Source organism: Camelus bactrianus, chromosome 7 (assembly GCF_048773025.1).
Source record: "Camelus bactrianus isolate YW-2024 breed Bactrian camel chromosome 7, ASM4877302v1, whole genome shotgun sequence".
NCBI lineage: Eukaryota > Metazoa > Chordata > Mammalia > Artiodactyla > Camelidae > Camelus > Camelus bactrianus.
In genome coordinates this window covers 60931430-60946556 of record NC_133545.1, presented here as the reverse complement: position 1 = coordinate 60946556, position 15127 = coordinate 60931430, and the positions used below count along the sequence as shown (strand labels likewise).

Below are 15127 nucleotides of genomic sequence, written 5' to 3'. Positions count from 1 at the left end.
GATGCTCTCTCCCGATGAGAATGTAGTTTCAACTGCCCTCTTTTTCCTTTCTTGTGGCTTTAGCTTTGCTGGCCCATCAGAAAAATTTGAGGCGCAGTAGCAATCTGATATGATAGTAACTGAAAGGAGAGGAAGGCTCACCCCATGTTCAACCCCACCCTACACACAGAGGCCTTGAGAGAAATAGCAGTATTACCGTTAGAGGGGCTCTAACCCATGAATTCCCAATCTGTAATTTATGTCAAAGTGAGCAGGACCCCTGACAGAGAAGAGTGTTGAGAAGGGACATGGAACTTGGAGAAGGCACTAAGTATGCCACTCAAGATGGGGGGCTATACTATTTCCCTCCTTATTCCCTTTTCCATATATTTTGCAAAAAGGCAACATTAAAGAGGCCTCTTCCATGCAAAGGTTGGAAAAGGCCTGTCTCAGGAGACAACATTTAAATTGGGAAACTCATACATAGCTAAAGAATTCTTTGAGGAAAGGTTTTTGGTTTTTTTTTTTTTTTTTTTTTTTTTTGGTTTTGTTTTGTTTTGTTTTGGGGGTTGGGCCAATAGGAGAATCAAGTAATAATTATTTATTTTCAGTGTTCAATTATTTTCTTAATCAAATGCCTGTTCATTTCCTTTATGCATATGTAACTTAAAAACTTGCCTTTCTCTTGGTAATCTATGAGCATTCCTTGTGTAAAAGGATAACAACCCTTTTCTAATTTTGCAAATACCTTTCCAAGATGACACTATAATTTTTTACACAAAAATGTTCAAGCTCAAAATTTATTAGTCATTGTTATTACTCTCTTCCTCTCAACCATGATGCATTTGTGACACCTGTCAAAGGAGAGGAGCAAGCATAGAAATTTGGGTAAGAGGAGCTTCAGAGTGCATGAAACCCTGAGAAAGTCTCAGCCAGGCTGTTGGGGAGCCCCTGAGCAAAGGTCACCCACTCAGAGGAATCCTGCATCCAGGAGGAATGACTTGGCTAATGGACCCCCAATCGTGCTCACTGTTGGCTGGGGGCAGCCCAGGGAGATTGAGACCTCAGCCTGAACAATGAAGTAGGTGCAAAGGTGCCGTATCTGCAGACTGTCCCCTATGACCTTCTTCACACTGGGTTCTCTTGAAGGGAGAGATGAAGGGGCACCTCCACCGCCATCACAGCTCACCCCAGTGTCGTACATGAATCAACAGCCACACATTTTCAGGGAATTGGTCCTACAAGATTTCCATGGGCCACTCTTAAGATGAATTTTCAAAAGAGAGGTTAATAGGACAAACTAGTCCTTTTGCTTGCAGTTAGCCTTCAGGCCACACTGATGCTCACGTCTCCCTCCTCCACTTTCAACTCTATATCCCTTTGGCCCTTGGCCATACAGCTCTTGGCAGCTCACCTGGAGTTGTGCTCCAAACGCTCCTTCTGGAAGGGTCTGAGCTCTTTGTCATTGTATTCCTGCTAGGCTGCGGTTGATGCAGTTTCTCATCCACAGTTTCAGTAGGGCAAGGGAGTACCGAGTAGAACCCCAGTGGATCCAGCAGTTTCACACACCTTCTCTCCATCTACAGTTGTGTGAAAGCAGCCCTACTTCCTGTTACTGATGGAGATCCTCTGCCCCTTCCAAAGTGGTGCCTCCTCTCCTTGTTTGCCGGTTCACACAGAGGGTGTTTTGAGGGGAGATCTGAGCAGCCTAGCTCCATGGCCACAACAAAGAATAATGAGGGAAGTATTTGTCCTCAATAATTGTAGTAAAGAAATGCAGAAATTTACAATTAAATTCATGTGCTACATCAAAGGAACAGAAGAAAAAACTGAGAATAGAGTCACTTATTATAGAAGAATTCATAATGTAGAGGACACAGAATTTTAAATAATCAAGAAAAGGAGGGGGAAAAACTACAACTTAATTTTAATCTAACCTCTGATACAGAAAGAATAGCTTAAACGCATACACAAAAGAAGAAATCAAAATGCATAAATTGTGATAATACTTATTTATAAAAAAAAAAAGAAGTATTTCTCTTGGTCAAAAGAAATGCCATCAATAAATTAAAAGGCAAATTGAAACTTTTTTTTTTTTAATGAATAGACCTAACTTTGAATATTCTTATATTTAAAAACCTTACAATTTTATTTTTTTAAAACAAGATTTTCTCCAACTTATGCGTGGTTTATAGTTTTTGATTCCATGGAGTAAATCCCTTCATTCCATGATTTTGGCTACGCTATATACAGAGTTTAACGGGGAGGGTATCAGGAAGGAACAGTACTCAAAGCTGGTCATTCTATGGAAGCTTTGAGTCTTCCCTTTTTTTTTTTAATGTGCTGCAGTGGGTTTTTGGTTACACCTTCCTTAAACATTTTACAGAATGAAATTATTGAGTCTGTGCTATATGGAGCAGAAATGTGGGCCCTCAATGGCCCATCTGTTTGTGATTAAGAACACATTCCAAGTTTGTTCCCAAGAAATATCTTGGCTGGGTCTTTACTCCCCCTACAGCTCATCACGAGGATGGTTCCTCTGGTTTTCAATGCAGAGAAAATGTCCTAAACTCTCTGTCCCGTCAGTTACTGTTTACATTTGCACTCTGAATCCCCCAAACAGAACAGCTATATGCCAGGTATTGCCGGGGCGGGGGAGGGAGGGTGTGTTACACTTTCCTATTTCTTCTGCTAACTGTAATTTTTAGTCTCACTGCTTCCACCCTGTTTTATCTTAATTTACTACTCTTTATTGTTGTGATTTATTTTTCCCTTTTCTAACCTACTACAGTCATCCAGGTTTTTTCCTTCTTTTCTACTGACTTCATCAAGACCCTGCTTTACCATACCAGTGGTTACCTTTAATTCTTTCCTCAGAGTTCTAATTTTATCTGAGTGGGGACAAGTAAAAGGAACAGGCATATTATTGGAACAAAAATTAAAATTGCCCATCACTTCTCACACGAAGCATGTGTACACTTCACTTTTGGCAAGGTGCTAGCTTTGAAAATACCAATGGAGTTATAAGAGGAGATCAGAAAGAAGACACCAGAGGATTGGTAAGCCTCTCTCTCAACATTCTGGTCGTCTTTAAAATACCAGAGGAGATAAGTGGAGATAGCCGAAACAGGAATGTATACTGGCGCCAGCCATGTCCTCTAGCTGCTTCTTTCAAGGTCAACTTCCTTCATTATTTATTTTCAGGTATTTATTTTTGAAAAGGGAACATATTTAGATGGTTCAAAAATGAAAAAACATTAAAAGGAAAGTTTTATTTTTCTTCCCCAGTCAGTCCCTCATCTGCCAAATTCTCATGACTGCTACTTGCCCACACATGTAGCCACTTTTACTAGATTTTTATGTATTCTCACAAAGTTCCTGTATACAGCACAAGGAAACAAATACTTCCATTTCTTTAACATAAACTATACTATACTATCGAGATTTTTGTCCCTTTTTTTTTCACTTAGTATTGTTCCTTGGAGATCTTTCCCAATCAATGTGTAGTTTCCCCATTCTTTGTCACCACTGCACAGGGCTACATGGCATGAGTGTCACATGAACAATCTACCATTCCTCTATTAGATAGTTCCAGCCAATTACTATTACAAATAACACTACAGTGAATAGCCTTATTTATGTGTCATTTTCCACCAATATATGTATAAGTTTGAGTTCTCAGATGTGGGATTACTGGGTCATAGGGTACATGCATTTTTAATTTTGGTAGTTACTGCAAGATTGCTTTCCTAGGGACCTTAGCAATTTATACTTCCAACCAGCAGTGCATCAGTGCCTGGCTCCTACAGCCTACACCATCAATGCAGTGTCTTATCAAAATGCATCTTGTCATATATTTAAAATCAATTAATATTTCCATTTCTGTGAATAGTCTGCTCATATTGTTTGCTCATTTATCTATTGTCGGTCCTTTGCATATCAACTTCAAGGAATTCTTTGCATGTTTGGGAGATTAGTCCTTTTCTATAATAAAAATATATACTAAATTAATTCATGTGTGTAGAGCAATTTATGCACTTTTCACTCTGTATCATTAGCTATTCTTGCAATAGCCTCACACAACTTTAATTATAGAGGCTTTATAATATATAATGTCATAATATGTTATAAAATAATATGGCTTTATAGCTAATGAAAGTACCCTCCCTGTTGCAGGTCTTTGAACCGTTTTGAATTAATTTTTGTATATGGTATAAAGTAAATGCTCAGCTTCATTCTTTTGCATGTGAACATCCAGTTTTCCCAGCAGTTTATTGAAAAGATTGTCCTTTTTGCCATTGAATATTCTTGGCACCTATGTTGAAAATCAGTTGACAACTTTCAACCAATTTGTTTCTTTAGACCTGGAAGTCTCTTACAGACCGCATTTAGTTGCATCATTTTTTCATTCTGCCAACCTCTGAGATTTGATTGAAGAGTTTAATCCATTTACTTTTAAAGCAGTTACTCATAAGAAAGGACTTACTTCTGCCATTTCATTTATTGTTTTAGACATGTCATACAGCTTTTATGCCCCTCATTCTTACATCACTGTCTTCTTTAGTGTTTAGTTGATTTTTTACTAGTGAAATGTTTCAATTCCCTTCTCATTTCCTTTGTGTACATTCTATAGACACTTTCTTTGTGGTTACATGGAGCTCACATTTAACATCCTAAATTTGAATTGTTACCAACTTAACTTCAATAGCATATAAAAATTCTGCTTCTATATAGCAGTGTCCCCCCTTTATGCAATTGATGAGACAAGCTATGTTTTTATGTATTGTGTGTCACGTAAAAGATTTATAATTATTTCGTATGCATTTGTCTTTAAATCATGTAAAAAACAAAAAGTGGAGTTATAGCATAATGCTTTAGTCATACATGAACATACATATATTCATTTTCATATTCTTTTTCAGCATAAGTCACTACAAGATATTGAATATAGTTTCCTATACTATATAGGAGAAACTTGTTGTTTATCTATTTTATATATAGCAGTTAGTATCTGCTGTACACCAGAAATTGACACAACATTGTAAACTGACTATACTTCAACAAATTTATATATATACACACACACACACACACACATACCAAAAAAAGTGGAGTTACAAAGAAAAATTGCAGTAATACTGGTTCTTAAATTTGCCCATGTATTTACCTTTACTGGACATCTTTATTTCTTTATATGGCTTTGAGTTACTGTTCAGTGTCCTTTCATTTCAACCTGAAGAACTCTCTTTAGCATTCTTGCAAGGCATATCTAATGGTCAAAAACTCCCTCAGCTTTTGTTTATCTGGAAAGGTCTTAATTACATCCTCATTCTGAAGGATAGTTTTACTGGATATAGAATCCTGTTGGTGGGTTTTGTCCCCCTCCAGTGCCCCGCAGGCTGGAAGAATCATGAGGAAAATGATAGGAAAAGCCTAAACTGCATGGAACTGATTTTTAGTAGAAATATGGATTCTAAGGATGCTGTTGGTAAGGGCTCAAAAGAAAGTAAGAAATCAATTATATGAAACTGTAGGAAGAGAGAGTCTTACTGTATAGTGGCAGAAAGCTTAGAGAAATTATTTTCTGCAGTAATGAGGAAAACAGGACTCATAAGTAATAAATCTGCACATATAAATAAGGTATTTTTCAAGGAAAATTGTCAAAGATACTCCTGGTTTGCTTACAGTTAAATGTAGGAGGAAAGAGAGAAATTGAGGGAAGAAATTTTACACAAAATATACAAAAAGTTAACTTTTAAAATTCTAGCCTCTCTAGGTGGCAAAGTAAGCCTCGAGTTAGAAATGGCTACCAAAGGCGTGGTGTAAAGAAAAGGCTGTTACCAAAGGGGAAAGGGAGTGGGAGGGATAAATTAGGAGTTTGGGATTAAAAGATATACATTACTATATATAAAATAAACAAGGTCGTACTGTATAGCACAGGGAACTATATTCAATATCTTGTAGTAACCTATAATGGAAGAGAATCTGGAAAAGGATATATATAAGTACATTTATATATATATTTATAATCACTTTGCTGTATACCTGAAACTAACATAACACTGTAAATCAACTATACTTCAATTTTTTAAAAAAGAAATAACCACATTTTATGGTAATGACAAAAAGATTCGATCAGTGTCCCAGTTGGAAAGCAGATGGCACACTGAAAATGGACCTGTGAAGAGAGTTCAATAAAGGGACTATTTACAAAAGAAAGGAAGGAAGGAAGGAAGAAAGGAAGGCAGGCAGGCAGGCAGACTGAGCATGGACTGTACAACCTTTAGCTAAAACCTCAAAATAATCAAAAGGTCAGATTCTCTGTGTGTCTCTGATTGATACAATTGGTCCTCTGAAGTTGGCATTATTGGCATATCCTCTTACCCTTCAGATATGAAGGCTGAGGGCACATAGCTAATACATGGTTGAGCTGGGATTTGAACTCAGGGAACCAGGTCCCAGAGTCTATACTCTTAACCACTACCTGACACTCATACTCCCTCCCCACCCCAGAGGGTGTTCATCCTGCCCTTTTTACAGTTGAGGAGACAAGAGTCCCACAGCCTATTGCATAGTAGCTCACACAGCTCGTCAAGGGGGCAGAAACAAAATGAGTTAAACCTACTGGTCTACTTGCAAGCCTTGAGCTCTTCTACATGTTATACCATCTCCCTTTGCTATCCTAAAAAATATAAACTAATTAAAATTTTATTTAGTCACATAAATGGTCATTGCAAGAAATTAAGGGTGTGCCTCCCAGATCTTCCCAATCAAACCAGAGGGCCTCTAAGAAATATAAAGGTGCCTCGGTCATCTCAGCAGGAGGCAAAGATAGAGAAGGTGTTATCTCAAAGAAAATCTAGGGATGTGGCTTTTGTCTACTGACGCTGATTTTCATGAAATCCATAGAAGGCCCATAAAGTTCTTGAGAAAATCATTCCAGTGGAAACACTGCCAGCTTGGACCGAAAGAGAGAGCAAAAGTACAGATTAAAGGAAGTTTCCAATACCTCTCACCCACCTCCAAATTCTACCGGCAGGAATCAGGCTGATAAAACTACTCAGCTGTAGATACACGCTACCTTTCCTGAAAAAGAAAGAACAACTCAGAGGATGGAACCAAGGGTCACAGAAGATTATTCAAGGCCTTGAAGCCTAATCCAGGTAAAAACATCAGCCCGATGGGGTTTCAGAGCTGTTATAGACCAGCGTTTCCTTTTTATCTGCCATTTCCCCCACCTTTGGAGCCAGACTGTTTGTAACTGTTGTCCTATACTTCTCTCACCGTCGTATGCAGGGTGTGTTGAGGGAAAATAACTTGTCTCTTTAGTTTTGCAGGTCCACAGGTTAAGAGAAATCAAACTTCAAGAACTGCATTTAATAGATGACATCTAGGAGCCTTATCTGCACCAGATTTAAATAATGTTGCAAATAAGATTCTGGACTTGAAGCTGATGAGATAATGACATTTAAACTTAGATGATGAGATTTTCTTTTTTTTATTTGAACAGATGCCATACTAGGATGATACTGTCAGGAGCACTGGGAAAGGGGCAAATGTTTGGGAAGGACATGAATCTTTGGGAATCACAGGAAAGACTGTGATAGGCAGCATTCTAACATAGCTCCCAATATGCATACTTGTGATATCATTATGCCCTGTATAATCCCCTCTCGTTGAGTATAGATGGGACCAAGAAATAGAGTGTGATTAGGTTTCTAATTAGTTGACTTGAACAACTATGTAAGGGGCTGCATGGCAAGAAACTAAGAGCAATGTCTAGGAGGTGAGAGTGGTCTCCAACCTACAGAAGCCAAGAGAGCAGGGACTTCAGTACTATAACCAAAAGGAATTGAATTCTTCCAACAGTCAGTAAGCCTGGGAGAGGACTCTGAGTCTCAAATGAGATTACAGCCCAGGATAACACCCTGATCTCAGCCCAGTGGGATCCTGAGCAGAGAACAGACCGAATCCATACCCAGACTCTTGATCCATGGAAACTGTGAGATTATACATTTGTGTTGTTCTAAGCTGCTAAGTTTGTGATGATTTTTGTATAGCATTTGGAAACAAATCAATAACTGTTATGTACCTCCAATGAATCCTTCTTTTAAAAATAAGTATCTATTGTGTTTATCAAGTCCCTGTCTCACCATTCTATGTGGAATTGGGGCAGCAAGGCAGATTACTCACAGTTTAGTACTTGTCTCCTTATCATGAGGGGCCACAACCAAGGAGAAGCATCTGAACCTGATGCAGATCATAAAATCTTCTACTTTAAGTTTGTTGCCATGTTTAGATGAGAATGGGGAGTCTTAAAAGGGGTTTAGTGTGTTCTGCACATGAGAGGAACATAAACAGACTGTGGTAGACTGATTGCATTAATGGCCCCAGTTAATAACTGCCCCATATTCATTATGCCCTGTAATCTTACATCCTTCTCCTACTCTGATTTAGGACTCAGTCAGTTTACTTAATAGCAACTATGTCATAAAGAGTGGCTTGAAAGAAGATGTACATTTCCTGCTAACCCTTTTGTGTTTCTGCCATGCTATGAGAACATGTCCATGCCAATCCAATTAAATAAAATAATCTTGGGGGAAACCACGTTTTCCCACCATACCAACTGAGGCCATTCTTGATCAGTCTGTAGTTAGCCGTTTCCAGGACAAATGAGGAAATTTAGCTAAGACTGGAAGAAACTTCTAATCAAACCTAGCCTAAATAGTTGACCCATGGTGAGCTAAAAAATGCTTATTATCTTGGGGGTAATTTATTACACAGCAGAATTATAGCAGTAGATAAATGACATATCAAGAAATAAGCTACATGGCATAATCTTGCTGAAAGCTACAACTTCCATCCCATTTTTAAAATTTTTATGAACTTGGCATTTCTCACAAAAGACTATTTCTCTCAAATAGGCTTGTGAGTTACTCTGATGCAGAGTTTGTAGACATGATAGATCCAAGCTCTTTTAAGAGTGCTCTTACACGTTTAATCCATGATTATCAGCTATTAATTTGTGTCATCAATGGCATTGCTATGTCTCACCAGAAATTCCATGTACAGTCAATAAAGAACTCTTCTATCTCAACGACCCTCACTACTTGGCTTGGCTTGGGAGTTCATGATCTTAACACCCAGATCACTGAACACAAAGAGGAAGCAATTTTAATTATTCATTTTAATACTCCAATAATTTTCAGACATGAGGAATCACCACAGATAAATTAGGCCATAACTCTATTTACTTTTGAAATGTGTTTGTTCCTCTTTAGGTTTGTCTAAGATAGCCCTGTGTTACACATTCACCTGAAACAAGAACCCTGGACTTCATTATCTGTATCCATGAGAGAACCTTTGAACACTTTGCACTGATACAGACATCACCTAGCATCAGTATACATGCCTTGTTAACGTTTTACTATCTGTTGTAGCCAATGAAATTTGTTTCAGAGACTTACCACAAACTTATATACACAAAAATTTGGCAAGTGGCACTGAAAATTCCTGAGATGGCACGTCCACCCTGCTCTTTGCCCTTTTAGTAAAAGTGGGCCTTTGTAACTACACAAAAAAACTTCTAAACTAAACTCTTGCTTTTATCCTTGGTATATATACTTTGCTCAGCTTTCTCAAACTCAGTAAATAGATCAAAAATATACACAGGAACTAAGGCCATAACTCGAAATCATTTTCCTTCCTCCTTTCCCCACACTTCCAAGCCATCAGCAAATCCCATCAATTCTATGCACAAAATAATTCTCAAAGACACATAGATCTATCCATTTCTTCTGCCTAATTCTATTCCTTAAAACTGGTCTTCTTTCTTCTGCATTACTCTTTGCCCTTTTATGCATTCTTAATATTTTAGTTATAGTGCTATTTTTAAGAATTTAATTTTGGGGGAGTGAGGGATAAATTAGGAATTTGGGATTAGCAGATACAAACTACTATATATAAAATAGGTATACAACAAAGTCCTCCTGTACAGCACAGGGAACTATATTCAATAGCGTGTAATAACCTACACTGAAAAAGAATCTGAAAAAGAATATTTATCTGTATAACTGAAACACTATGCTGCACACCAGAAACTAACACAACATTGTAAATCAACTATACTTCAATTTAAAAAATTATTTTTAGATAATTTCAGATTTGCCAAACATTTTAAATATAGTACAACTATTACCATATACTCAAATTTACCAAATGTTAATATTTTACCACACTTGATTTTTCATTTCTCTATCTGTATATCCACCCATCTCTCTATCTATACAATTCATTTTCTAAAAGAGCTGAGAATTCCAGCTCAAGATGACACATTGCATTTGTAATGTCTTTTTAGTCTCTTTTAATCTGGAATTTCTCAGTCTGTATCTCCATGAGCTGGATACTTTTGATGTCAAAGCAGGACATTGAAGAAATATTTACACACCCATGTTCACTGCTCTATTATTTACAATAGTCAAGAGGTAGAAGCAACTGAAATGTCTATCAGCAGATGAATGGATAAAGAAGATGTGATATGGATTTACAATGAAATATTATGCCACCTTATAAAAAGAAGGAAATCCTGTCATATGCTACAGCATGGATGAACCTCAAAGGTATTAACTGAAATAAGCCATTCATAAAAGAGCAGATAGTATATGATTCCACTCATATGGAGTAGCTAAAGTATTCAAAACCAGGGAAAAAGAAAGTAGAAAAGTACTCACCAGTGGCTGAGATGATAGTGAGAAGAAATTAGTGTTTAATAGGTATACAGTTTCAATTTTGCAAGATGACAAAGTTCTAGAGATCTGTTGCACAACAATGTGAATATGGTTAATATTACTGCAAACTTAAAAATGGTTAAGATGGTAAATTTGATGTTATGCTTGTTTGTTTGTTTTATTACAGTAAAAGAAAAGGGAAAATGGCCAGAACACTAGGTAAAAAGTGTTCATCCTCAGAGGTACTCAAAGAAATACTGATTAGAACCAGTAATGGCAATAAATATTATTTTTGTCATCTTTCCCAACCCATCTTGGCACAGATTTTTGCCTTCTTAAAGCATTTTGGCAATAAACACATGAAACATAGGGAAGTAAAAGGCTATTTTGAAGTCCAAACTCCCAGTACCTCAGAATGTGAATTTATTTGGAAATAAGGTTGTTATCAGTGTAATAGTTAAGAAGTCACACTGAAATAGAGTCAGGCCTTAATCCAATTTGACCAGTGTCCTTATGAGAAGAATAGAAGAGACAAAGATACGCAGAGAGAGAATGCCAGGTGATGACACAGATTGGAGGGCTGCCACTGCAAGCCAAGGAATGCCAAAGACAGCTAGCAAACCACCAGAAACTAGGAAAAGGCAAGGAAAGATTCTCCCTTAAGCTTTTCGAGGGAGCATGGCCCTGCTGACATGTTGATTTAGACTGCTGGCCTCCAGAACTGTGAGACAATATATTCTCCTGTTTTAAGCCACCCAGATTATGATACTTTATTACAGCAGCCCTAGGAAACTAGTACAGTAATTAATGATTACATTGTAGGGAGATATTTTGAGACTATGTAAATGTCCTATTTTACTATTGAGATAGATAGACGCGCGTGTGTGTGTGTGTGTGTGTGTGTGTGTGTGTGTGTGTGTGTGTACATATATATACACATACTGCTGTATATTTGCTAGTTCTGTTCGTTGGAAGGACTTAGAAGCAATGACACCCTAGAATATCTAGAACCCAGGTCTTGGTTTCTACTTATCTATTTATGGTTCTTGCGTTAATCAGTTATCTCTGTGGTGGCTGCAAAATGATGACTTTTCTAGCTCCATCATATCTTCTACATTATATAGCATTCTACTATGAGGAAGCACTCATTCATTCATTCATTCATTAATGCACTCATTCATTTGTATCAGTAGAGATTCAGGAACTCTAATTTTATGTAGCGTTTATAATATATTACTACACTTAATTTGTTAATCAAGTTGTTCTATCCCTGGGCAGCGTGAGCCCCTTCTAGCTGGCTCCTGAATTCTTTTGATAAACCTCCATTATTTGAGCATCTACAAATTCTCTGGCAAGAGGAGATGCTCTGGGTCTATGCTCATGCTCTTCCACCTGACAAAATTCCCAAGTGTGACTCTGGCATGTGATCATTTTTCCAATTTTGCCTTAAGTGCTTTCTCGTAAGATAGACCTAGTTTGATCATTTAATTGAAGCAGCTCCCTTTCCCAGTCCCTATTACAACACTCCTTCAACTTTCATAGTGTTTACTTATTGACATTAGATTAACTCCCTCAACAAATATTTATTTAGCACCAACTAGTGCCAGACAGTGTACTAGACTTTATTTATCGTCTTTCATAACACATTATGTCCATTTTATTTACTGAGCATAATTCAATGCCTAGAACATAACAGGCTCTAAGTAAATATTCACTGAACGAACAAATGAAGCGACCTGATACTACATCCAACAAGATATTTTGAGGTGGTTTGGAAAAGAAAAAAAAAGAACAGGGATATATTATTCTGTTAGACCAGTTTATCTCAAACTTGCCTCATTGTTTTACCACTTAATTTGCTTTGGGCACACACATGGACCCCCAAATTTAGGTAATAAAAAGAAGCTTGTCATATAAAAGTCATTACATATTTTTTTTTAAATGACTAGTATAAGTCCATACTACATTACTGGAAACTCTTGGGACCAGGTATATTTTAATATTCAATCATTTGAAGATTCTATAAGTGCAATTATTATAAGGTATGTTCCTTTTATTATGTAACATATTCAGTAGGGTAAGGGCAATACCCTGTAATAAATATTAAACTTTCTATAGCAAAACCTCACACCAAGTGGGATTAGGAAAGACAAAATAAACATCCTCCTTTTTGTTCAGGTCAAATTCTATCATTAAATGGACATTCTATGAAGCTATGAAAGAAATTGAGATCTTTGGATTTGGAAATTGCAGATAAGGGACCAGGAACTTAAAATCATATATTTTTCTATAAGAATTTAATGCAGTATTTCCCCAAAATTTGTTTATCTAGCTTGATTACTATACCGAGGCAGTTTCTTTCTTGTTTTTATTTCCACTGACTTAAAAATTCTGACAAATTAGGTCACTGGGGATGATAGAACTACTTATTTGCATAATTATGTCCTTCATTTTAATATCAGCTATTAGTCTGCAAGCACTGATCACATGTTTTGTCCAGTCCACACCTGTGGCAAAGATAATGCTTGTGTTTACCACATCATTTCCTCTTCCCAAGTACACAGGAATACTACATTTCCCATGTCTGCAGCAATTATGTTGGGGTAATAGGACATTATCAGCCAACAGAGCATAGATGAAGGTGAGAGAAGCTATTTCAAAGCCCATCTCTTAAAAACATCCCACACGACCTTTCAGCTTTAATTTCCTTTTTGCATAGAAATCCTGCGTATCATGTGTCCCAAATCATATAGCATACAAGATGGAGGAAGGCTGACATAATTGCACTGGACTGCGATATGAGTGAGCAGTAAACTTACTGTGTTAAGCCACTGTGATTTCAGGGTATATCTGTCACACCTACACAGCTCACAAAACAGTTTCTCCCTAATGAAAATCAATCCTCCCATGGCATGAGACTCCAATGATAGAGCAAAAAACTCATCAAGCAATTCTCCCTTACACAGGAATCTCACGCGTATCACAAGTTGACTTGTATGCTGTGCATCAATGATTTTATCTCACTGCAGACTGAAACGTCAACTAGTAAGTACAAGTGACAGCAACTGCCTTCTAACATTGTATGCTGATAATACTATACAGAAGCCAGCAGTGTCCCCGGATCAAGACATTTTGCTAGTAGCTTATTCAGCTTTCTTTCTCAGTTTCTCACCTCAAGTTGTCCACAGTATCTCTCAGCTTCTCGGCCCTGAGCTTGTCTCCAGGACACCAGGATCCCTCTCATTCTACTCACAACCAGAGCCCACAAGTGCAGGAGAGTCAATGCCCCCAGGGCAACTCTCAGCTACAGGATGGAGAGTCAGTGAGTGAAAGTCTAAACCTCCTGTCACTTGGAGGTTTATTCTACATAGTTATTTAGAGGATCCCCAGTAGGACTGAGCTCTGCTTTCCAGAATGATAGCCAGATCAACGACATTCCCTCTGTGGTCTTTCCTCCTAACCTCCCCACTCGTTCTGTTTCTACCCTCTGGCTTCCCGGAAGCATGTCCCAAACGAATGACCTGTTTTGGGGGTAACCAAACTAATTCAATGCTCCCGTGGCAATGCTACCTTTCGTGAATTTATCTAGCAATTTCATTTCCAATTGGTTTATTAAAAAGGAATTGCACAGTTTGAAAATGATGCAAAAACCAACAATAAACTGAGTTACTGAGGTATGAGTGAACAGATTTCTGATCCAATAAAATCCACTGTTACTTTTCTGTTTTGGCTTCTTTTATGTAAAACTCTAACCAAAAATCATGTATTCTAGTACAAAGAGACTTATAGTCTATATTTGTATGCAGCCCTAATCACTCCTTATGTTCACAGCACTATTTGAAATTCCAGTATGTGTACCTGTTGGCATAGTGTGTTTATTTTTTTAATCACTTTTATCCTTCAGTGAACCATTTTTGAACCATCGATCCACATTTGTGATTGGGAATGTAAAGCAATACTGAAAGGATCAGCTGGGTCCTCTGGAAAGCAGATGCTGAAATGGAATTGGAAGTACACAGGTCTATTGGGGGAAACAGCTGTGAGAGAGGAGACAGGGATGGATGCAGGGTTGGGCAAGGAAAACCTTCAATCCATCATGGAGACCTGACGTCTCGGAATGGAGACAGGGAGGAAGCAGGACTGGGCAAGGAGGTCATCCGACCATGATGCACACATGACAAAGACACAGCCAACCCGACAGAAAGCTCCAGAGGAAAGACTGCCCATCAGAGGAGTCCTGGGCCCTAGCAGCCAGATCATGCTCCATCACAAATGGAGGTGGCTGCCCAGGAAAAGCGTCCCTCTGCTCAGAGGCCAAGGCAGGTCCCGAAGGTGCGAACAACTGGAAGCTGTCAGTTAACCATGCTCCTCACAGCTGAACGGCAAATTCCTTCTGAAAGAAGATCCAAGCAGCAAGCCAA

General features: G+C 38.0%; 2 long non-coding RNA genes across 2 annotated transcripts in view; one reads left to right on the top strand and one right to left on the bottom strand.

The window, feature by feature from the left end:
• Positions 1 to 6993, bottom strand: part of LOC105082918 (uncharacterized) — a 456837-nt gene extending 449844 nt beyond the window's left edge. The window contains exon 1 of the long non-coding RNA XR_012508216.1: positions 1394 to 6993. This is a non-coding gene — a long non-coding RNA (uncharacterized LOC105082918). The remainder of the gene's footprint in view (positions 1 to 1393) is intronic.
• A 10-nt stretch (positions 6994 to 7003) lies between these two features.
• On the top strand, positions 7004 to 15104 carry LOC141578175 (uncharacterized). The gene is made up of 3 exons (XR_012508227.1): positions 7004 to 7142; positions 13673 to 13751; positions 14611 to 15104. It is a non-coding gene; the product is annotated as an uncharacterized LOC141578175 (long non-coding RNA).
• Positions 15105 to 15127: the final 23 nt, after the last annotated feature.